Raw genomic sequence first — 21,596 nt, 5'->3', positions numbered from 1 at the left:
CATTAGCTTCCCTTCCCTTTAGACAAGGAGACTCAGCCTGCAGGGCTGGGGCATGTATGGGAGGAGGGGTTTATGATAAGAGGAAGGAAATAGATAAGGGGCCCCGCAGTTGGGGTTCTCCAAGCCTTCCTCCGCACTGAGCGTCCCCATAGTCCAGGGATGGATGAGTGAGTGAGGTGAGAGGTGGACAAAGAAACTTGTATTCCTTCCCTCACGGTCACGTCTGCCCGCCCGCCTGTCCAAGGGGGCTTGCTTAGCACCTGCTCAGCTCAAACCCTTTTTGGAATAAGGCGGGGTGTTAGAAAATGAATCTGACATCCTCTGCCTGGGGAATCCAGGGCGCTCGAGGTGGGCTCTGCCGGGCGGCGTGACCATTCCCTGGGAGTGGCTGTCACAGCTTGGGGCGAGCCAAGGGGCTTGGGCCAAGACTCCATCGGCTTAAGAGGGCAGTGGCGAATGGGGTGAGGGGAGCCAGTCCATCCTCTCCACCCCTACACTTCTACCCCCGCCCCGCCACCGCCCCACCGCCAGCCCGGAAGGAGCGCTGGCAGCCTGAGCCCTGACTCGCAGGAGGGGAAGGAGGGGACGCGCAGCCCCAGCATTGTCTGGGAGGGAGGGGAGAAGCTCCGCCCCCCAGGAGGAGGGGAGGAGAGGAGGGGGATAGGGGACGGAGGGCGGGAGACGCGGGGAGGAAGAAAGGCGAGGGAAGAGGGGCGGGGGAGAGATGGAGAGCTAGAGAAAGACGGGGAGAGAGGCCGATCGGACGCGGTAGGGACGGATAAAGGCAGGGGGGCGGGATAGAGGGCGGGAGGGGCGGAGGGGAGGCGAGGAGGGCGGGGCGCCCGACCCCCAATCGCGCGGCCGCCGCCTGCGCCGCCCGGCCGGATTTGAGCCGGGCCCGCGGCTAGCAGACCCAGGCGCTGGCTGGAGCAACGCCCCCCCACCCCCGCGCAGAGGCACCCCCACTTTCCAACTCCGCGGGCGATGCAGCCGATTCAGGACGCAGGCAAGGTTCGGGGCGCGGGGCACCGGGCGCGGGATGCGGGGCGCAAGGTGCCGGGCACGGGCCGGTCCTCTCTCCCCTGCCTCCCTCCAGCCCCGCCAAAAGTTTTCCCGCGGTGTTCGCAGCCTGGTCCAGGTCAGCGCCTCAGTTTTCCCCTACCCTGGTCTCCTCTCTCCTCCCGGGGCCGCCGGGGGTTCCAGGGAGTGCGGAATCCCCGGGGGCCGCGTAGGAGCCAGCCCCTGAGCGCCCAGCTTCTGGCCGGAGAAAGTTGTGGCTCCAAGCTTGCCTTCCCTCTGCGACCCTTGGTGGTCCTTCTTCCCTCCGGCGCCCCCGCCCCAACCCCGGGGTTCTCGGGACTCCCTGGCAAGCTGGGGCCGGGCAGCAGGTGCCGGGATGGGAGGCCCGGACAGCGCTGGGAAGTGTCTGACCCCAAACGGGTCCCCATTTTCCCAGCCCAACGGACGGTTCCCCAGAGCGGGGTCCAGCACCCGGCGCGGGCAGGCGGCGCTCCCGAGGCCACTTCTGAAGGGCGCGGGGCCTCGGGGGCCCTCGCTTCTCGTGGCACTTCCCGTTGCGGTCTCCCCGTCCGCCTACCGAGCTAGCGCTGAGGTCGTTGGGGACCTCTGCTTTGCGTCCTCTCTCTCCGGAGAGGGGCAGTTTCCTTGGGCGACCCAGCCACTTCTGCATTTCTGTCGCCTGCTTTGCATTCAGCTCTTAAACTGGGAGAACCCTGGGGACAGCGCGGAGCGGCGCGGTGGCCCGACAGGGCGACGGAGGGCTTCCTCTTACTGTGGGGCTCTCTGTGGGTCCTCGTTTGTTCACCCCCCCCCCCCCCGCCACTGAGTGACAGCAGGAGCTGAGCGCTGCGCTTCTCAATGCTGCCCATACTTTATTCCCAGGTGTCCGGAATCCGGGTTCTCCCAGAGGACAGAGACCGTGACTAACGAGCGTGGGCCAGGTTTCTAGTAAGTACCTTAGTGGGATGAATGAAAATTAGACCCAGGGAGCTGCCAAGTAACAATTCATCCTGGAGTGGGACTCTGTTCCTGTCACAGCTGATCTTGGTACAATGGGAGGAAAGAATTAGAAACAATGATTCTTTTAAACAGCTGGGATTCAGAGCCTGGGGCCTGCTTTCCAGAGCATCTGGGGGAGGAATCTGGGGTTGGATTTATTCTACTTATCAGTCCACACTTAATTTACTGGGAACTTTTTCTGGAGTGGTCTTTGGAAATAAAGAAACTTCTCATGGCTAAGATATATTGGTTTTTTTGAGGGGAGGTGGGTTATTTGTTGTTGTGTGTGTGTGTGTGTGTATGTGTGTTTTAACTTGTGTCTACATGTGGTGTCCCAGGGATTAAGTGTAAGTGTGAATCAACCTGGGAGGCACCCACTTGGGATCAGAGACCCTGCAGTGGGGTCGTGAGCTGTGCTTTCTCCTCTGAACCGGGCAGCCTGGGAGCTGCTGCAGTCCTCTGGGCCCTGACAGGCTAACAGCCACATGGTGGCTGGGCTGGGAGAGGTGGGATAGTTTGGGAAAGAGGGTAGGTGGTTGTTGCCCTGGCTGGAAGGACAGGGAGTCAGAGAGGCTGCCTACCTGGGGAACCTCAGAGCGTGGGCTGGGCTGGGCTGGGCTGGGGAGGCTGGTCTATGAGTCCTGACCCCCCTTCAGAAGACGGAAGAGCAGGGGTGCCGTATATGGAGACAGGATAATCTGGCTGGGGTGTAGCCGAGCTGTATCCCATGCTCCTTGCCCTCAGTTTTGTGCTTTGAAAATCCAGTTGGAAGGAGGTGTATCTTCAGGGAGCCTGGCTGAAAGGAGGCCAGGTGACCTGGGGCCCCCAGGCATTCCCCCCTCCAGGGCAAGCCCCGGGGAATGGGTGGGAAGGGGTGCCCCTTGCCCCCAAATGTGCAGACCAGAGCATGCGTCCCTGTGCCTCGGGTGGCAGCATCCCCACCTTCATGAGCTGGGGACGGGGAGTCTCATCCTGCCCCCGGGGCTCTGGAACCCCCCCTCTCTGCATTTCTGCAGAGCTTCTGTTCTTCGTGTTCCCTTAGAAGTCACTTAGCAGGGATAGATGCCCTGCACCTGTTTTCCCTCCCTCAAGCCTTCCGTTTCTCAGCTACGCTGTCTTACCCACGAACTTTCAGTCACCCACTGGTTTTGCTTTGATTTCTTGGTCTATTTCCTGGAATCCCAGAGCCAAGCTTCGTGTCTGCCTTCTGTGCGTGAGCTGCTTAGGAATGACCAGGACACTTGGCTGGAGAGGCGCCCAGGACTGCGCTTCTGATGGTGTGCCCGTGTCTGTCCCACAGCACAGAAGAACGCTGGCCTGATGATTGCCTTCGGTTCTCCCTAAGATACTGGGGCCGGAAGTGTCCTCACTGGGAGGGAGTTTACAGGCAGGACCTGAGGACCAGAGAATCCTGCTGGGGGGCCAGGAAAGGGACTGGGACTTGCCAGGGTCTCCTCCTTTCCCCCAGGGTGAGAAACTGGGCAGGTCTCAGCAGTGTGCCTGGAACAGAACAGGAAGCCAGTCTCTGTGTTCAAGACAGAGCTGCTGAGAGCTGCTGCCACTGGGTTTCTAAAACTAGGGCAGTGGTCCCCCTCTGCCACCTCCTTGTTTCTCCCACCGCTCCTTACAGTATGGTCCAGTGATCTACCCTCATGACACACTGTCCTATTAAACACCTCCCTGCATCTCCAGAAGAATGTTAAGTGAGTCCTTAAGATAGGGTCAGCTCCTGCAGACCTGTGATTGCTGGTTTCATTTCTTTGGCCTACTTGTGGGTTCCCGTGGAGGGCATGTGTGTGTGAGGTTGGAGGGAGAGGGTAGGGCAGGAGGCACAGGGGAATCGGGGCACAGTAAATGGGGACATCCTCCAGACTCGGCTGGCAGGGCATCTAGTGGGTTATTTGGGATCGTCCCTGGGGTGGCAGATGGAGCCTGGAGCCTATAATCGGCTGATGAATCTGCTTGGGATGACTTTGAGGCTGTAGGACTCTGCCCAGGCCAGCTGTGGCTGATTCCGAGAGGGAAACCTTATGCCCAAGAAGGGGGCAGTGAAAGGGTCTTGGCTAATTCCCGTGGGATGAGCAAAGTGACATAGAAGGGCTTTCCCCTGGTCATCCCATTGATAAAACTTGACAAAAAGATACCCTTGCTCCCTTGGACATCCCAACCCAAAGTGATTTGGCAAAGTGGGTTTATTTCACCAGCATGGCGCTCTCCCCATGGCTGGCATGCACTTCAATATTTGGTTAACTGCTCATTTCTAAAAGAGGAATGCAGTGTTGGATTTGGGGTTTGAATGGGATTTGACCGCTTCCAGCTCGATGATATTGGGCAACGTAATAGATGCTCTCAGCATCCTTCCTGTGTTCCCTTGGCCTCAGCCAGTGACCGATGAAAGCTCCCTCACTTCTCTGCTGGGGTGGCATGGGGGCATGTGCTATACTGTGTCTTAGAGTCGCCTAGTAACTGGTCCCCTTCACTGGCTGCTGTCCCTTCCCTGTTTCCCTTTCCAGCCCCCTTCGACTTGTACCCGGATCCCTGTTTTAGGGTCAACTTCTGAGGGAAAGCAACTGAGGATGGGTTTCAGGCCGCAGTCAAGCAGTCATGTAAAGCCTCTTAGCCTCAGTTTCCCCAGCTGTAAGATGGCAGTTATAACTGTCTCCCGGTCATACTGTGATGCCCATTCAGAGGAGAGCCTGGCACACAGCAAACATTCAGGCAGCCACGGGCCGCTCATTGATCAAGATGGAAGGGGCCATGGAGGTTCTGGGAGCGGGCATTATGATGGCTCATGAATGGCCAGTTATAACGCCTTGGTGGAGAGAGGCTATTCTTCAGCTAGGTGAGAAAGCTGAGTGCACCTGCTCATGGCTGTCACATTTAGGCTGTGACCGGTGATAGATGCTGAACAGCCGCTTGGGTGGCACTGGGCCATCCTGGAGTTCTGCTGTGGTCTTTCCTGTTGCCAAGGGGAATTCAGCCCAGCCACCTTCTGCCTTCCTGGTATAATGGTTTCTCTTCATGACACAGGCGTGTTGTGTCCCCTGAGGAGGGGACTGGTTTCTTATGGGAAGGACAGTCCCTACTTTCCTGAACTGCTATGCCATGCCACAGACACCCAAGTGAGAGCCCAGAAAATTCTACATGGCGAAAAAGACCTTTGTGTGGCAGAATTCGACATCCCTGCTGTGATTTTTATCCCCAAAGCTCTGTGGACAGTCCTGCTGAGGGAGTCCCGGACTCCGCGGTGGCCCTGGTGGGAAATCTTATCCTAGGGATGTAATTAGGCAAGTGCAGAAAAATATGTGCACAGGGGTGTCCCTTGCAGCATTCTTTGTAATAATAACCACCGAAATGGAGAGTAAACCCCAACAAAAGCAAACGTGTTAATTCTGGTCCAGGTAGCCCTGGCTTTTCCAAAGTTGTTTGCCTTAGGCTGCTTGGTTGTTTTTTGTTTTTGTTTTAAAGATTTTATTTATTTATTTGACAGAGAGAAAAATCACAAGTAGGCAGAGGGGCAGGCAGAGAGAGAGTGGGAAGCAGGCTCCCCACCAAGCAGAGAGCCTGATGTAGGGCTTGATTCAGGACCTTGAGATCACGACCTCAGCCGAAGGCAGAGGCTTTAACCCACTGAGCCACCCAGGCACCCTGGCTGCTTGGTTTTTAAGAAGAATCTACATTAGTACCTGTTTTGTTAACAGAAAGAAATCCAAAGAGGATTTTCATTTTCTTAAATTTATTTATTTATCAGAGAGAGAGAGAGAGCACACAAGCAGAGGGAGCTGCAGAAGGAGAGGCAGAAGCAGGCTCCCCACTAAGCAGGGAGCCTAATCTGATGCATGACTGGATCCCAGGATCCCGGGATCATGACCTGAGCTGAAAGCAGATGCTTAGCCGACTGAGCCACCCAGGCATCCCAGGATTTTTGTTTTTATGAAAAAAAGGCAAAAAGCATAAGTAGCACTCAGCATTTGTTCTGCAGTGAGCCCTTATGGAGGCTGTACCCACCCCCCACCCCACCCCCGAGCTGAGACTGGCCCCGCCGAGCTCCTTCCCTGGGACCTACTCTCAGCATCTCACCGTCTCAGCATCAAGCCAACGCCGGAGCTTTGAACTGTGTCTGTGAGCATCTGTGCTTTGTCTTGATTTATTTTGTGTTATCTGTTAGCAAGATGTGTCCCAAAGGTATCAGAAAAACCTAAATGAGGTTATGTTTGGGTCTGGGAACGCTAACACATTTTCCCATATAGATTAATGGTAATTGATTCTTTGCTTTAGGTCATTTTGGCTCACGAAAAGGTTCATAGGAGCTCTCTGCTTTTGGGTGGCAGGGAACACCTCCATATATAAGCACTATAATACCATGGGGCTGTAAAAAATACAGGGAAGTGATGTGCATCTATTACTGTGGAAATATATGATATTTCTCAAAAGCAAGTTACCCAACTGTGCTCATTGCAAAATATATCCTCCCCTCCATTTTATATTTGTCTCTGGAAGGATGTGCAGGCAAATGTTCGCAGTGATTGTCTCTGCGTGGTGGAATTTCGGGGAGATACTGATCTTAGTCTTTTTTTAAGTTAAATATTTTTGTTTTTGATGATGGTAAAATATATGTAATGGAAAATTTGTCCTTTTCAGCATTTTTAAGTGTGGAATTCAAGGGCTGTGCAGTTTCTTGTCAGAGGATGCCACAGACTGAATGAGTTGAAAACCCCAGAAATGACTTTCTCGAAGTTCTGGAGGCTGGAAGTGTGGATTAGGGTGCCCGCAGAGGTGGGCGAGAGGCTGTTCTAGATCTCAGACTTCTCGTTATACTTTCATGTGGCAGGAAGGATGGGGGAGCTCCATGGGGTCTCTGAGAAGGGCACTAATCCCCTTTGGGGATTAGTCATCCCCGTGAGTCATGCCCAAAGGCCCCGCTTCCTAATCCAGGCCATTCTGGGTTAAGATTTCAACGTAAGAATTTGGCGGGACCCAAATGTTCCAACGACAACAGTGACATTATGTATACTCCCAGTGTTGTACGACCATCACCAGACTCCCTTTCCAGAGCTCTTCCGTTGTCCCAGAGACCCTGTACCCATCAGCTGTCAACTTCCCATTCCCGACCTGAGAGCCCCTGGCACCCTCAGTTCCATGTATTGCCTTTGTGAATTTGCCTGTCCTAGGGATGGCATAGAACTGGAATCATTCAATAATCTTTGTGCTTCCCTATATTTGTCAAAGAAATAGAAATGTTTTACGTAACAAGGAATGAAAGAGCCCCGTGAGAGAGTGGCGGTGTTTTGTTCCTGGGGGTTTCGTTTCAGGCAGGGCCACGAGGTCCTGGTCCTGGCCATCCATCCCAACCCTGCCATCTTCCTCCGGGGTGGGGGACAGGCTCTGACCTCCCCGTCGGCCTGGGGGAGCCAAGGGCAGGTGGCCAGGCACTGACGAATGCAGCGCCCCTGGCCTTGGAGCTGACCGCAGGTGTGGCTTGCTGGTTGCTGGCAGCTGGGCCTCAGGCCCCAGATGGTGGCTTCTGTGGTGGGTTTGAGTGAGTGTGCTTGGGGTTCACTGTGCCTTGAACCTCAGAGCCGTCTTGCAGTGAGAAAGGTCCAAACCTGCTAGAGGTGGGTTATTGGGACCATCCTTCATGAAGGCTGAGAATGACAGCCTCCTCATTTCAATTTCAAGCATCCTCTGTGTGTGTTCCAGATCCCGGGGCTGAACTTGACCTGCCAGCTCCCCACCATCACCTGTTAAATTGCCACCATGGTGGCTGGGGGTATGGCTGTTGAATGTTCTGTCAGCAGGTGGGGTGGGCAGGCTGGTGTGCAGCAGGGGCATTAGCTGGTGGGGTTTGTGAGGCCCCAAGTGCTCCGGAGAGATGGGTGATGGCCTTAGGTGGGCGGAGCCCTCTTCCTGAAGCTCCATATGGAACTTCACAGTTGATCACTCAGACATTTGGGACAAGGATGGCTCTCTTGTGCATGTGACAAGGTAGTCAGGGACGTGGTGCAGTGGGGTGGGGAGCAGGGAAGATGGTGTGTCGACTCTGAGGTGAAAGGGGTCAGGAAGCTTCGGGACCCAGAACTGGGAAACCAGGTCATGTGGCCCTGTTTAGGCGTCATGGGAGTGGATCAAGTGGCTTTTCAATGGGACACCTTGTTCTGTGTGAAAAGCTTTAAGTTCCTTGGTAAGTGAGCTCCCAGAAGGCCTGTCGGGCTTTCCAGAGAGTCAGTGAGAGGATTTAGGTGTGGGAGGGACAGACTTGCCCACTGAACTCTGGAAGTTTCTTTACCTGGTTCTGCCTGTCTTCTCTCTGCCCAGTGGGAGGCTGCTCTTTTAATCCTGGGCAGTTGGGGGAGTGTAAAGATTTTACAGAGATGGCCTTTGAAGCCCATCTTGAGGAGAGGTTCTGTGTTGCACGGTGCTGATTTTTCTTCAGGGTTAGTCAGCTGGTAGCAGAGCAGGCAGAGGAGGGTAGGAACGTGGTTTTGTGGAAAACTCCCCCTGTCAGCCTCCTGGAAATGCTCTGGAAACCCCCAGATGAGCCGTCTTCCTGGTACTCGGAAGGATCTGAGATCTGTTGTGTGAGGGTGAATTTTTCCACACACGGGGTATTAAGGAGGTGAAAGGAGGTCCCCCTCCAGTAGCTGCCCCAGGGGAGGGCTCTTCCTTTGCTCTCCCTTCTTTACTGTTTCTGAAATGCCAGGTACCTGCCCATCTTGGCAAGGGTGGGGGGAGAGGTGGTAGGGAGCATGGAGGAAGCCCATGATCCTGGCTCTCGGGTGCTCAATCCTGGCCGCAGGTAGTGAGGAGCAGAACCCCCAAGATCTCTGCATACAAAGCTCAGCCTTAGCTTCTAGCACCAAAAAAGGAAGAGCTGCTGGGGTTCCCTGAGGAAGGGGAAGTGAGGTCAGAGATGAGTCTCAGAGAAATCGCTCAGTAAACAGGAAGAATGACCAGAAAGAAACCTGTGCTTGTAGGAAATGGGGAGCTGGAGGCTGCCCATCCTCACCTGCCCCGATAGGTCAGCACATCCCCGCATAGCGGAGACTAACCACAGACAGCGAGCGGGGGCTCCAGGCCTCAGGCCCTCCCTGTGGGACAGGCTCCACCTAAATCCCATAATTATCAGGTGGTGGAAAGCTTAATTTACCCTTCCTGGTAGCACATGAAATTACCCTATAAAATAGACCTTGGTTTTGAGAGATGCAGGTCAAGGAATGTTTCATCTTCCTTCCCTTATTAGGGCCAGGGTGGCCTCTTGCTGACTTCCCACTTTTTCCTCAGGCTACCTCAGCTACACAGAAGTTGGCACGTTGCTGAATCCTAGCCTGTGAGGGGCTAATCTTGGCAAGACCCCTCTGGTGGGTGGTGATGAAGGGGTTGCTTTAGGGAAGCAGGAGGATCTGTCGAATTGAAAGGTTGGCTTTCTAGATCTCTGGTTCCTCCGAGCCAGAGTCTAAATTCTACATGCGCGCGCGCACACACACACACACACACACACAGAGCATTTTCTGTCTGGAGTTTTTACTTCCTTAATGCCTTTTTTTTCATCCTGCTCCAACACCCTGGTTCTCTGATACAAGATTAAGGGACTTTGGGTTTCCTCCTAAACATCCAGAAGGTCAAAATCTTGCAGACACTGGTGGGACTTTCCTATAAGCAAGTAGTTGCTCATCTGGGCCTCTGAGGTGATTGTTTGGGTGAGTCGCAGTGGTGACCTTCCAGGTCACTCACCTGGCCACCCGCCCGCTGGTGTGGAAGGGGAGGCAGGCCCTTCTGGCAGGAATCCCAGGACCGTTTCCTCAGATCTGCCCTAGCCGCACTGGGGACTCAGCCTTGTGTACAGAAGGCCTGAGCAGAGTGGGCTGGGGTCCCATTTGGTGGCAGAAAGAGCAGGGGCTTCTTAGGTCAAGCTGCTGGTGGGGAGCCCAGTGTGGCTGGAATCTCAGCTCCTCACCGGAGAGGGTGGGCCAGGCAGGGGCTGCCTCTGGGGATGGGAGCCATGTTTCCTGTCAGCAGGGGCCTCACACCTGTCTTCAGTCAGGGCCCCCAGCTTTTTCCGGGTTGGGGGAGCCAGTGGTTTTGGGATCCATGAGGTGAGGGGTAGCTATTCTTTGGACAGAGTGTAGATGTGACTTAGGGTCTGTGGCAGGTGCCCAGGTCCCTGGCTGAGGTCTCTATCCTTGGCCCCTGCAGGGTCTGCTCTGTCCGTCCAGCTATTTACTCACTGCCCCCCTTTCCCCCTGGGCCTGCTGTGGCTGTCAGGGGAAGCCCCCCATACCCAGCGCTTAGCCAGGGCACCACAGAAGGAGCTCTGGGCTTCATGTCAACTCTGTGACCTGGAACGAGTTGCCTAACCTCTAGGACCTTCTGTTTCCTCATCTGTAAATAGTGAAAATAAAGCCTTCCCAGTGGGTTCTTTCTTGTAAGAAAGAAGATAAAGCTTCTAGAGCCCTGTTACCGGCAAGGCTGGCATCACTGGGGAGTTGGCTTGTTAGGAATGCACGTCCTCAGACCCTATCCAGAAGGACTGAATCAGTAGCTGGGGGTGGGGGGTGGGGGGTGGGGGAAAGGAATCTGTACTGAATGAGCCCTCCAGAGCCTTCTGGTCCACACTCCAGTGTGAGAACCCCTCCTCTAGGGTACCGCTGGCTCAGTTGAGTTTTAGCTGAAACTCTTTTTTCCCCTTCACCTCAAGAGGGTTCTGCTTTGCCAGAACTCACACAGTTCCAGGTTTGACCCCCACCCCTCTCCTGGCTGTGTACTTGGGGACCAGTGACTTCGCTTCTTTGTGCCTCATTTGCTTCATCTGCAAAATGGGGATATTGAGGTTTCTCCATGAAGTCGTTGTGGGGATGAAATGAGCCAAAGCAGATACTAGGTGGCCCACAGTGAACTTTCTTTTATGGTAGCTGCCTATGATTCACATCTGGTGTCTTGTTATTAGCCTAATAATAATAGTGTGATTGTTCTGTTCTCGACTGATGGAAACAGGCATCAAGGTGCCTCCGGAGACCTGTCTTCTGCTAGTTCTCCTGACTAAGCCCTTTTCCACATGCCCACCTCTTACCAAATACCTTCCACTTCCCCTTTCGTGATGCTTAGCATGCTTTTGGGGTGGGGACTGAATGAAAGCCTGTATTCACAGTCAGATGGAAAGCTGAGAGAGTGCCGTCCGTACACTCAAGACATTTGACCTTAGTTCCCGCTTTGGTGGTGTTTGGTGCCAGACTCTTTCCTGAGCTGAGTGACTGGGATAGCCCTGTGGGTAGGTCACCGGGGGCCTCTAGGCCTGGAAAAGGGGACAGAGGTGGTACATTCAGGGAAGGGAGGGTCAGTAAGGTGAACAGGCCCCAGAGAGGACCCAGGCTTGGCCAGTAAGTGGCTTTTTATTGAATAAAGGTGGAAGGCAAGGTGAGCTGCTTGCTTCCCGGGCAGCCAGAATTTTGCCCATTCTGGGACAGGTTCAGGTTCAGGAACCAGGTGGTGGAATCTCTGGTAATCTCTAGAACTTGGCAGGGTCCCAGGCCACAACTCTAGTCTCCTTCCTTGGGTGGCGCAATAGGGCTGGGGTTTCCTGTTTGCCATCGACACTTCTTCCTGCCCCTCTAAAAGGGGCTGAAGTCCACAGGGGTCAGCCCGATCTCCTCTGTTACCCCTGCTTGGTTACAAAGCAGAGTCCCTTAGGAGACCTGACGAGACTGTCTTTAACACTATAGTATGAAGCACTGTGCAGGAGAATTTTCTACTCCAGCCCAGGAGCTCTAGATCATCCCCCTGGGGAGGAGGGCAGGGCAGGACTCAGAGAAGAGGTGGGGACAGGCCCCAAAAGGGGAAGCTGTGGGCCTCCAGTGAGTATTTCCTTTGTTTCTGGGGCCCAGGGCTGACTTCCTGCCCTTTCTGCTCTGGTGCTCTAGTTTTCGTGTTGCGGGGCCCTTTGCGTCAACTCACTCTGTCCCTGCCTACACCCACCCTTTGGGATGCTCTATGCCGCCCTCTCTTCCCTGCTGAGATATTAGTAATGGGGAGGGGGGTGCTGAAGACCCGACTCAGTTGGTTTTCAGAAAATTCTATTCCTTCCATTCCTGAAAGGCTGTTTTGAGACGCATTGAGTGGTGTCCTCAGTCTACTCAGCTCTGTCCCTATCAGATTTCTAGGTCGTTCTCAGCTCTGGTTGTACATCGGCACCCCCTGGGGAAGGCTATAAAAATGCTCATACCTGGGCCCCTTTCAGTGGTTTTGATGTCATTGGGATGAGGGGCAGCCTGGACATGGGGAATTTAAATCAACCCTGCTTACCCCCCTCTCCTCCTACCTTGCTGTCCTCACTCAGGGAGAGTCTCAGGAGCACCTACAATCAGAACCTCTGAGCTGCTATGTGTCTCAAGGCCAGCTGCTTCTCCTTCCTGCTTTGGTTTCCGCTGTGGCCTCGCAGATGGCACGTCCCTCTCATCGGTCAGATGGGAGCTCTCTGGGGTTTGCCCCTCTGGGCATTCTCTGTGGAAAGCCCTCCCATCCCCTAGCCTGTCTCACTCTCCTCGCTGTCCTGTCTTAGAGACTGGGACTGCCTGGGTCCTGTTAATGGGCAGTGGCCACCCACCCACTCCCATCCTGCCCCAGCTGCCGAGGTCAAGGCTGGCTCCCACTTTGCCACCAGGAAGACAGTGTAGGAAATGAAGTGGATTCTTCATCTCCTCCGGGCTCTCCTGCCAAGGCCGGGGTTGCCAGCCTTTCTGTTCTGCCTTTGCCCTTCTCCCTCTGGGGACCTTCCAGTGACTCAATAAGATGAGACACACGTGATCCATAGGGTGGAACAGAAACTGCAGGGCTTAGCCAGCGTCCCAGGGAGGCTCTGAGGCCAGATGAACCTCAGCATGTTTTCTAGGTGCCTGGCAGAACGGGAGTGAGGGCCCTGGGCTTTGGAGGAACCAAGAGTTAACAGATTTTGCTCCCTTGAAGAGAGCTTTGGATGCTTTCTCTCCCTCCTGGAGCAAGCTGAAGGCTTGATGTTTGCCTTCCTCATAGGAAGGCGAGCTGGTGACTTTCAACGGCTTGCACGGTCCCTCATTTATTCTTGGGGAAGCTGGAGACACCTGTGCAAGGGCAGGTCTGTGAAGAGGAAGATGAAGGGACCCTTTGTGCCACAGCTGCAGGGCTGTGATTGGTTCAGAGCTCTGGCAAGTGTCTGTCCCCAGACACACTGAGGCTGCACCTCAGCCTCACAGTGCACCTGGCCAGCTTGGGGGGGTGGGGTGTGGGCAGCTGCTTCCTCCCTGCTGGATGGCAGGTGGGAGAAAGGGGATTCCTGCTGTGTCTTAGTGGCTCCCTTGTCCTCAGATGGGTTCTTGCAGAGCTGTGTGTGGGAGCTCACCCCTCCTCCCAGGATGGCTCTCAGCTGACGATGGACTAGCACAGGGGTAGAGGCCAGCCTGCCTGTTCAAGTCCTTGGGGCCCTTCACACTCTGGAGCTCCCATGGGATCAGACTGTGCCTGGGCTCCAGCTGAATGAATCTGGTCACCCAGCTCCTTCCCTGGCCTGGTCCTGCTTCCCTCACTTGCTGACAGGATTCTCTTGAGAACACGTCCTCATTAACTCATGTGTCCAAAAATCCTTGTATGGGGCCCTGCTTCTGGAAATCCTCTTACCTAGGACAGCAGGAATCCACTCCCTCCCTTGAAAAAATGATGATCATGAGAAGATTCACAGGAGAGAATCATAGGCTGGGGGCTGGGGTCCAGAAAGGGGAAGCTCAAGCCCAGGAGGGGAAAGCAACACCAGATGGATGATTTATGGGTGGTGGCAAGTGCTGTGAGGAGCTGGCTGAGGTATGAGCGCCTGTCCCCCAGCACTGCCCAGGGGCAGGGAAGATACTTTGAAGGGGGAGCTAAGTTTTGGATCAGGGTCTAGGGACCACGTGAGTTTGCTTGGGTCTGTAGAGGAGCATGGACACACTCACGGAGCTTGAAGAGCAGGCCTAGAAAGTTCTCTGTGGCTGGGATGTCATCATCTCCAATGGCTGAGGAAACTTCCAGTTTTCAAAACGTTCTCTTGGATTTTAGGAAAGGTTGTACAAGCAGGATGTAATGGATGGGTCTTTCCAACTACCACTAGCAAGGTTCATGGTACTGCCCAGGCATTTGATGGAGCTGAAGAGAACCTAGAAGATTCTGCCAGGGTGTGAAGTCCAGGTCAGAAGGAAGGACTGATTACTTGGTGGCCCCATTGGGTCTCCAATGTGACTGAGCCCCTCCTGTCCCAACGTGGCAGGCCCAATGATACACGCACCTCCAGACCTTTCAGCAGACGTGCTTCAATATACATTTTACCTCTTAAAGTCTTTCTACAGGGAAGTTATACTGATTTAGAATTCTTGAGGGGTGAACAACGATGTTCCTAGAGGGAGGTCAGTCGGTTTTAATATGATTTAGACTTCCAAAGAGCAACTCTGTGTTAGTGATTTTTTCATGAATAGTTTTTTTGAAAGTTATTTTTCTATAAAATTTATGTGTTGTGTCCAAGTCATCTTTCGTTTGCATCTCTTTCTCTCCCCTTCCTTTTGTGTGTGGGCACCTGCGAGCTGTTTCAGTTCTGCGTCTGAGATGCTGACCCACAGGGGAAGTCCCGCCTTCCTCCCCATTGTGCTCTCTCTTCCTCAAAAAGATGGTGACGGCCACTTGCCCCTTTGCCGTTCGCAAGGCATTGTGGAAGCGTTGCAGGCAAATGATTCTTACAAGGCATTTTGGAGGCCCGGAGAGCCCCATAAATTCTTGATAATAACAGACAAGGCTGAAGAGTTGCAACGAGCCAGCTGAACCAGTCCCTCTCCCCAAGGCTGCAGATTTTGGCAAACGCCCTTGGAGGAAGTGTCCCATTGAATCCACATTCCAGCCCCATCAGCCATCTTCCTCTGACCCTTCCTTGTGTGAGGAACAATACTCTGTTTAAGGAATATCAGACTGAACTCTAAATTTCCGGCCCTTTATTAGCTTTGCTGCTGTGTTTGCCTTAAAGTGAATGTTAATTTAGCTGAATCCCCCTCAGCGTTGCCCCCTGCAAGCCCCCCAACCGGTTGGAGGTAGCCAGTGATTTATGGTGATGGTTGGAAAGTTTCTGAAGAGAGATGTAGACATTGCTGTCCTTGAGACAGACAAAGAAGGGGTTGGGTCCTGTGTTAGTGACCTGTGAGTTTAATTCAACAATGTGGTAGGCTAATATGTGTTTTCCTAACACCCCAAACTCAAGATTTGTAAAAGTAAGAAAAAAGGTGGGGAGGAGTTCAGGTTGGAGACAAAGATTAAGCAACATGAGCCTGGGGGGTCTGATACACAGCGATGGCCTAGCTGAGATCACCCAACAGGTAGTGATGGAATCTTGGAGAATCCCCACATTTGGGCCATCAGACTACTTGATTTATATCAATCTGGCAAGTAAAAAAATAGTGATTAGGGAGTTTGAACATCTTTTCATAAATCGATTAACTATTTGTATTTATTTATTAACTGTGAATTAACTGTTGTGTCCTTTGCCCAATTTTGTATTAGGAATAGAAACTTTTTCATATGGATTTATTAATTTTACAAATTAATGACATTAACCCTTTGTCTATTGTAAATGTTTTCTCTCAATTTGTCATTGACTTTTGACTTTGGGTAGGGTAAAAAATTTTTTTTCTGAAAGAAGTCAGAAATTTTTACAGATTGGTTCCCTTTCTTTCTTTCTTTCTTTCTTTCTTTCTTTCTTTTGTCAATTATGCCTTCTAGATTTGGGATCTTTCACAGCAGAGTTTTTCCCACTTCAAGTTGATATATGTCTTATGTTTCCTTTCAGTATTTTATGTTTTAATGTTTAAATTTTTTATTCATCTATGATTTCTTTTGGTGGAAGGAGTAAGGTAGGGATTTAGCTTGCCCAACCTCCCCTTTCCAAAGGTCAGTCAATTCTCCAGCAACATTTTAACAATTAATCTATCTTTCCCTGGCTATTTAGAGATGCTCCCCACATTCTGTGTCCCCAAATATATTTGGGTCTATTTCCGTATGCTATATTGTTTCATTGATCTGCCTATTTTTTCTCAAGTACCAAGTAGTTTTAGTAACTATAGAGAAGACTTAAATTCCCTAATTGGTGTGTGGTCCGTAGATTTAAGAGGGAATGCTATCAAAGGGAATGGTCTTGAGAACAGGACAGACTGCTTTCAGATGCAGAACGAAATTACTAAATTATAGCTTATGAGAGAGGCAGTGAACAAAAGAGAGTCCTGCCCAAAACCCAATCCATGAGTTAGAAGATTAGCTGCAGAATTCTAAGGAGAAGAAGGAGATGGAAGGTAAGGAGTAAAATGAGATGGTACTTGGGGGAGATCGGGGCAGGGATGGATGGTTGGGTGGATGGATGGACAGACAGGCAGACAGTGCTCGAGAGAGGGGCTAGAGACGTTGCCGAACCAAGAATGGAAGGAAGAGAAGAGAACGAAGAAAGGCTGGAACAACACTTCCCTAGTTGGAGGAAGACTTGAACACTCAGGGTGAGAATTTCTGTGGACGGCTAGGCACCGCTAATCTGGTTTCTACACCAGGCAGGCTGCAGAATGGGCTCTGGTTGAGGTCCCCCATGACTGCCCTGAGGCTGCTCTGGGCTTTCTTCTTTGGGCTTCTACCACCAGCTTCTGGCTCTGCCAACCAGCCTCCTTTGCAAGGCCTCTTATTCTCTTGTCTTCCGGGGCAACATGTTTCCTTCCTTCTCTTCGAGAGATTCCTTTTTCTCTGCCCATAGCTGACCTACTGGGTACATCAGAGCCCTCCGTGTGTTCCAGACCTTCCTCTCTGGGAGCTCCATGCGGTTGCCTTCCCGGGCCGCAGACCTGGCTATGCTTGTTGTCTTCTGCCCCAAAGGGTTCCGTGGGCCTGTCTCAAAGTCAGCCCCTTTTCCTCAGCTTGCTACATGCGAATGTGACACCACCCCCCAGCCCTGCATCATCCTGGACTCTGCCCTTATCCCCACGGTGACTCTGGCCTTGGACCCTTTTCCATATCTTTTTGCTGGTGTTATCATTACTTTTCCTTCTGCCTCTTTAAATCCTATAGACGCTGTGAATCTGCCCCCTTCCCCGGGTCAGGCCCCTCCGGGGTCCCCCTGCCTCTGTTCTCTGCCACAATCCTTTCTCAAAGTAGACTGTGTGGGCCAGCTGTTCCAAAATTCAAGTCGGATCACACCCTCCCCTGGTCTCCTGAGGGCGGCTGTAAACGCCATCCTAGACGGGGTGGTTGAAAACAACAAATTTACTCTCTCACATTCTGGAGGCCAGAGGTCTGAAATGGGTTTCATCCGGCCCAAACACAGATGTCAGGAGGGCTCTGGGGGGCGGGGGGCAGGGAAATCATTTGTTTGCCTGTTCTGACTGGGCGAGCTGTGTGCCTCCATCCTCATCCAGCTTAGCACCTTCCCGTCTCTCTGTCTCTCTGCTGGGGTTGGTGTTCCAGAAGCTCCCTCTGCCTCTCTTATAAGGACACGTGTTATTACATTCAGGGCCCACCCAGGTAACCTAGGATGGTCTCCCTATTCCAAGAACCTTAACTTAATCACACCTGGGGGGTTCCCTGTACTGTACAAGGTAATGTTCACAGGCTCCCTAGATTAGGACCTGGGTACCTTTGGGTCCATTATTCAGCCTACCATACCTCCTGTGGCACCTCGAACTCCTTGACATGGTCAAGGTCCCAGATGCACCCTCCTCCCCCATTCTGCACAGCTCTGGGATACGTGTGGCTTCCATCTGGACCAGTCTGCCCTAAACTTCTGCCAGTTCCTTCTCATCCCGGAGGCCTCAGCCTAGACAATGCTTCCTTCAGAAAGCTCCTGGGAGGGGAGCCTGGGTGGCTCAGTGGGTTAGGGCCTCTGCCTTTGGCTCGGGTCATGATCCTGGGGTCCTGGGATCGAGCCCCGCGTCGGGCTCCCTGCTTGGCAGGGAGCCTGCTTCCCTCTCACTCTCTGCCTGCCTCTCTGCCTACTTGTGATCTCTGTCAAATAAATAAATAAAAAATCTTAAAAAAAAAAAAAAAAAGGAAGAAAGAAAGAAAGCTCCTGGGACCCCACACATGTCCAGATTAGGTGCCCTTCTGTGTGCTGCCCTAGCACCTGCTTCCCTTGCTAGAACAGTCTCCTGTTATCCATCTCTTACTGCATCTTGAGGATGGGGCTGTGCCTGTTCTCTTTGCTGTTGAATCACCATCAGTAAGGGCAAAAGGCACATACATGTCAGGCACACGAGAAGTGATTGTGAAATGTGTGCATTTAAACCTGCATAGGGGCGCCTGAGTGGCTCAGTGGATTAAGCGGCTGCCTTCTGCTCAGGTCATGATCCCAGGGTCCTGGGATCGAGTCCCTCGTTGGGCTCCCTACTCCGTGGGAATCCTGCTTCTCCCTCTGCTTCTGCCTGCTGTTTCCCCTGCTGTGGTCTCTCTCTCTGTCAAATAAAAAATAAATAAATAAATAAACCTTCATAGGAAGGGGACTTTTTTCCCATTTTTTAAATTTAAATTCAATTTAATTAACATATACTGTATTACTTGTTTCTGAGGTAGAATTCAGTGATTCATCAGTTGCGTATGATACCCAGTGCTCATTACGGCAAGTGCCCTCCTTAATGCCCATCACCCAGTTACCCTATCCCCCACCCCCAACAACCCTCAGTTTGTTTCCTAGTTAAGAGTCTCTTTTGGTTTGCCTCCTGCTCTGTTTTTCTCTTAGAACAGATACTTTTTTAAAAAGTGGGCACTGACTAGTTATGGGTAATTATCACTTAAAAAAACATAAAACTTTCTTACCAGTCTGATTCCCTTTCCCCTTCCTTTTTCTTTCGTTCTTTTCCTTCCTTCCTTCCTTCCTTCCTTCCTTCCTTCCTTCCTTCCTTCCTTCCTTCTCTTCCTCTTCCTCTTCCTCTTCCTCCTTCTTCTTCTTCTTCGAAGTACATATGTATTCTGATTTTTTTTTTTTTTAAGTAGTATGGAGCCCAGTGCAGGGCTTGAATTCATCACCCTGAGATCAAGACCTGAGCTGAGGGGGTGCCTGGGTGGCACAGTCGGTTAGGCGTCTGACTCTTGGTTTCTGACTCTTGGTTTCGGCTCCAGTTATGATCTCGGGGTTTTGGGATTGAGCCCCATGTCAGGCTCCCTGATCAGCGTGGAGTCTGCTTGAAGCTTTCTCTCCCTCTCCCTTTGCCCTTCTTTCCTGCTTGTGTGAGCTCTCTCTTGCCCCCTCCGTAAAATAAATAAATAAGTCTTAAAAACAGAAACAAAAACAAAACCTGAGCTGAGATCAAGAGTTGGATGCTTAACCCACGGAGCCACCCAGGCACCCCTGAACTCCCAATTTTTATGATTTTTTTTTTCCTTTTAGGAAAAATCAAGAAATTAAAATTTAGAACTTAGAGAGAATGACTGTGTCCTTAGGATACCACTTTTGGGTACACAGTTGGGAACTGAGTTTCCAGAACGAAACTCAGACTTCAACTCCCCTCCCTGCACCAATGCCCCCTTTATTAGGTGGCCTCTTGTATTTGTCTCCTGCGACTCCTTTAACAAAGTGTCAACATATAACAGCTTAAAACAACACAAATTTATGATCTTAGGGTTTTTTAGGTCAGTACCTACAGGGTCTCACTGGGCTAAAATCAAGGTATCAGCAAGGCTGTGTTCTAGAGGACCTAGGGAAAAATTCATTTGCTCATCCTTTTCAGCTTCTAGAGGCCGCCATGTTCTTTGGATTTGTGACCCTCTTCCTCTAGCTTCAAAGCCAGCAACAACAGATTGTGTCCTTTTCACATTGTATCACCATCACACTGGCTTTTCTGCCTCCCTCTTTCATTCTCTTTTATATCATGGTGAAATACACATGAAATGTATCAACTTCATCATTTTTAAGTGCATAGTTCAGTGGCATTAAGGACATTCCCATTGTTGCCCTAGCAACACCACCATCCATCCATGCAATGCTTAATGTTGCAAAACTAAAACTCTATTCTTTAGACACTAATTCTGCTCCTCCCCAGCCTTGGCAATCAAATTTCTGCCTTATGTTTCTATGATGTTGACTACTTTGGAGACTTCCTATTAATGGCATGACACAGTATTTGTCCTTTGGTTGCTGGCTTATTTCACTTGGCTGAATGTCCTCAAGGTTCTTCCATGTTGTAGCATGTGTTAGAATCCCCTTCTTTTTTAAGGCTGCAGAATATTCCATGGTATGTGTCTAACATGAATTGCTAATCCATTCATATGTTGATTGGACACTTGAGTGGCTTCCATCTTTCAGCTGTTGTGTTTTATGCTGCTATAGATGTGGATGTATAAATATCTCTTCAAGATCCTGCTTTCAGTTCTTTTGGGTATATACCCGGAGGTGGAGTTGCTGGATCATATGGTAATTCTATTTTTAACTCTTTGAGGAACTGCTGTAGTGTTGTTCACATTGGCTGCACCATTTTACATTGCCACCAGTGGTGCACAAGGTGCCCTATCCTTCCACATTCTTGACACTTGTTATCTCGTGTCTTTTTGATACCTAGCCATTCTAACACAAATGAGGTGATAATGTGATTTTGACTTGCTTTTCCCTAACAACCTGCTATTGAGCATCTTCTTATGTGCTGTTGTTCACTTGTATGTCTTCTTTGGGAAAATGTCTATTCGGTTTCCCTGCCCATTTATTCATTGGATTGTTGGGTTTCTTTTGTTATTGAGTTCTCTGTGTTCCTTATATATTTTGGATAGTAACCCTTTACCAGATTTATAGTTTGCAAATATTTTCTCCCATTCTGTAGGTGGCCTTTCCATCTTGCTCTTTGTTTCCTTTGCTGTACAGAAGCTTTTTAGTTTTATGTAGTCCCACTTACTTATTTCTTCTTTTGTTGTTCATGACTTGGGTGTCATATCCAAAAAATTGTTGCCAAGACCAGTGCCTAGGAACTTTATTTCTGTTTTCTTCTTTAGAGTTTTACAATTTCAGGTCTTACATTTAGTCTAACTCATTTCAAGTTAATTTTTTTTAAAGTAGCCTCCACACCCAACATGGGGCTTGAACTCATGACCTCAAGAGTTGCATGCTGTACTGGCTCAGCCAGCCAGGTGCCCCTCAGGTTAATTTTTGTGATTCGTATAAGATAGGAGTCTAATGCCATTCTTCTGCATGTGAGTTTCCAATTTTGCCAACATTCATTGAAGACACTATTCTTCCCTCATTGAATATTCTTGGCTCCCTTCTCAAATATTAATTCCATGTGCATGGGTTTATTGCTGGGTTCTTAATTCTGTTCCATTGGTTTATGTGCCAGCATCATGCTGTTTTGATTGCTATAGCTTTGTAGTACAGTTTGAATTCAGGAAGCGTGATGCCTCCAGCTTTGTTCTTTCTGAGGATTGCTTTGGCTGTTTGAGTTTTTTTGTTGTTCCCTATAGATTTCAGGATTATTTTTTCTGTTTCTGTGAAAAATGCCATTGGAATTTTGATAAGGATTCCGTTGATCAAAAGGTGGCTTTGGGTAGTATGGACATTTTAACAATATTCTTCTGATCCATGAACATGG

At 51.1% G+C, this 21,596-nt stretch overlaps 1 protein-coding gene across 6 annotated transcripts in view; it reads left to right on the top strand.

Annotated features, from left to right (window-relative positions):
• The first annotated feature begins 694 nt into the window (after window positions 1–694).
• The window catches only part of RASSF2 (Ras association domain family member 2), a 37,851-nt gene continuing 16,949 nt past the window's right edge, over window positions 695–21,596 (top strand). Inside the window, exons 1-3 of one of the 6 annotated variants that reach the window (XM_032859123.1) lie at window positions 695–768; window positions 1,903–1,968; window positions 9,301–9,363. The gene's annotated coding sequence lies outside the window, so the exon portion shown is untranslated. Of the gene's footprint in view, window positions 769–836; window positions 1,012–1,902; window positions 1,969–9,300; window positions 9,364–13,178; window positions 13,198–21,596 lie in introns of those variants that run through there. The other 5 variants (XM_032859122.1, XM_032859121.1, XM_032859120.1 and 2 more) reach the window with 5 other exon arrangements.

The sequence above is a fragment of the Lontra canadensis genome, unplaced genomic scaffold (assembly GCF_010015895.1).
Source record: "Lontra canadensis isolate GAN:19392208 unplaced genomic scaffold, GSC_riverotter_1.0 scaffold16, whole genome shotgun sequence".
Classification (NCBI taxonomy): Eukaryota; Metazoa; Chordata; class Mammalia; order Carnivora; family Mustelidae; genus Lontra; species Lontra canadensis.
The sequence above is the reverse complement of the archived record's forward strand: the minus strand, read 5'-3'. Positions and strand labels throughout refer to the sequence as shown.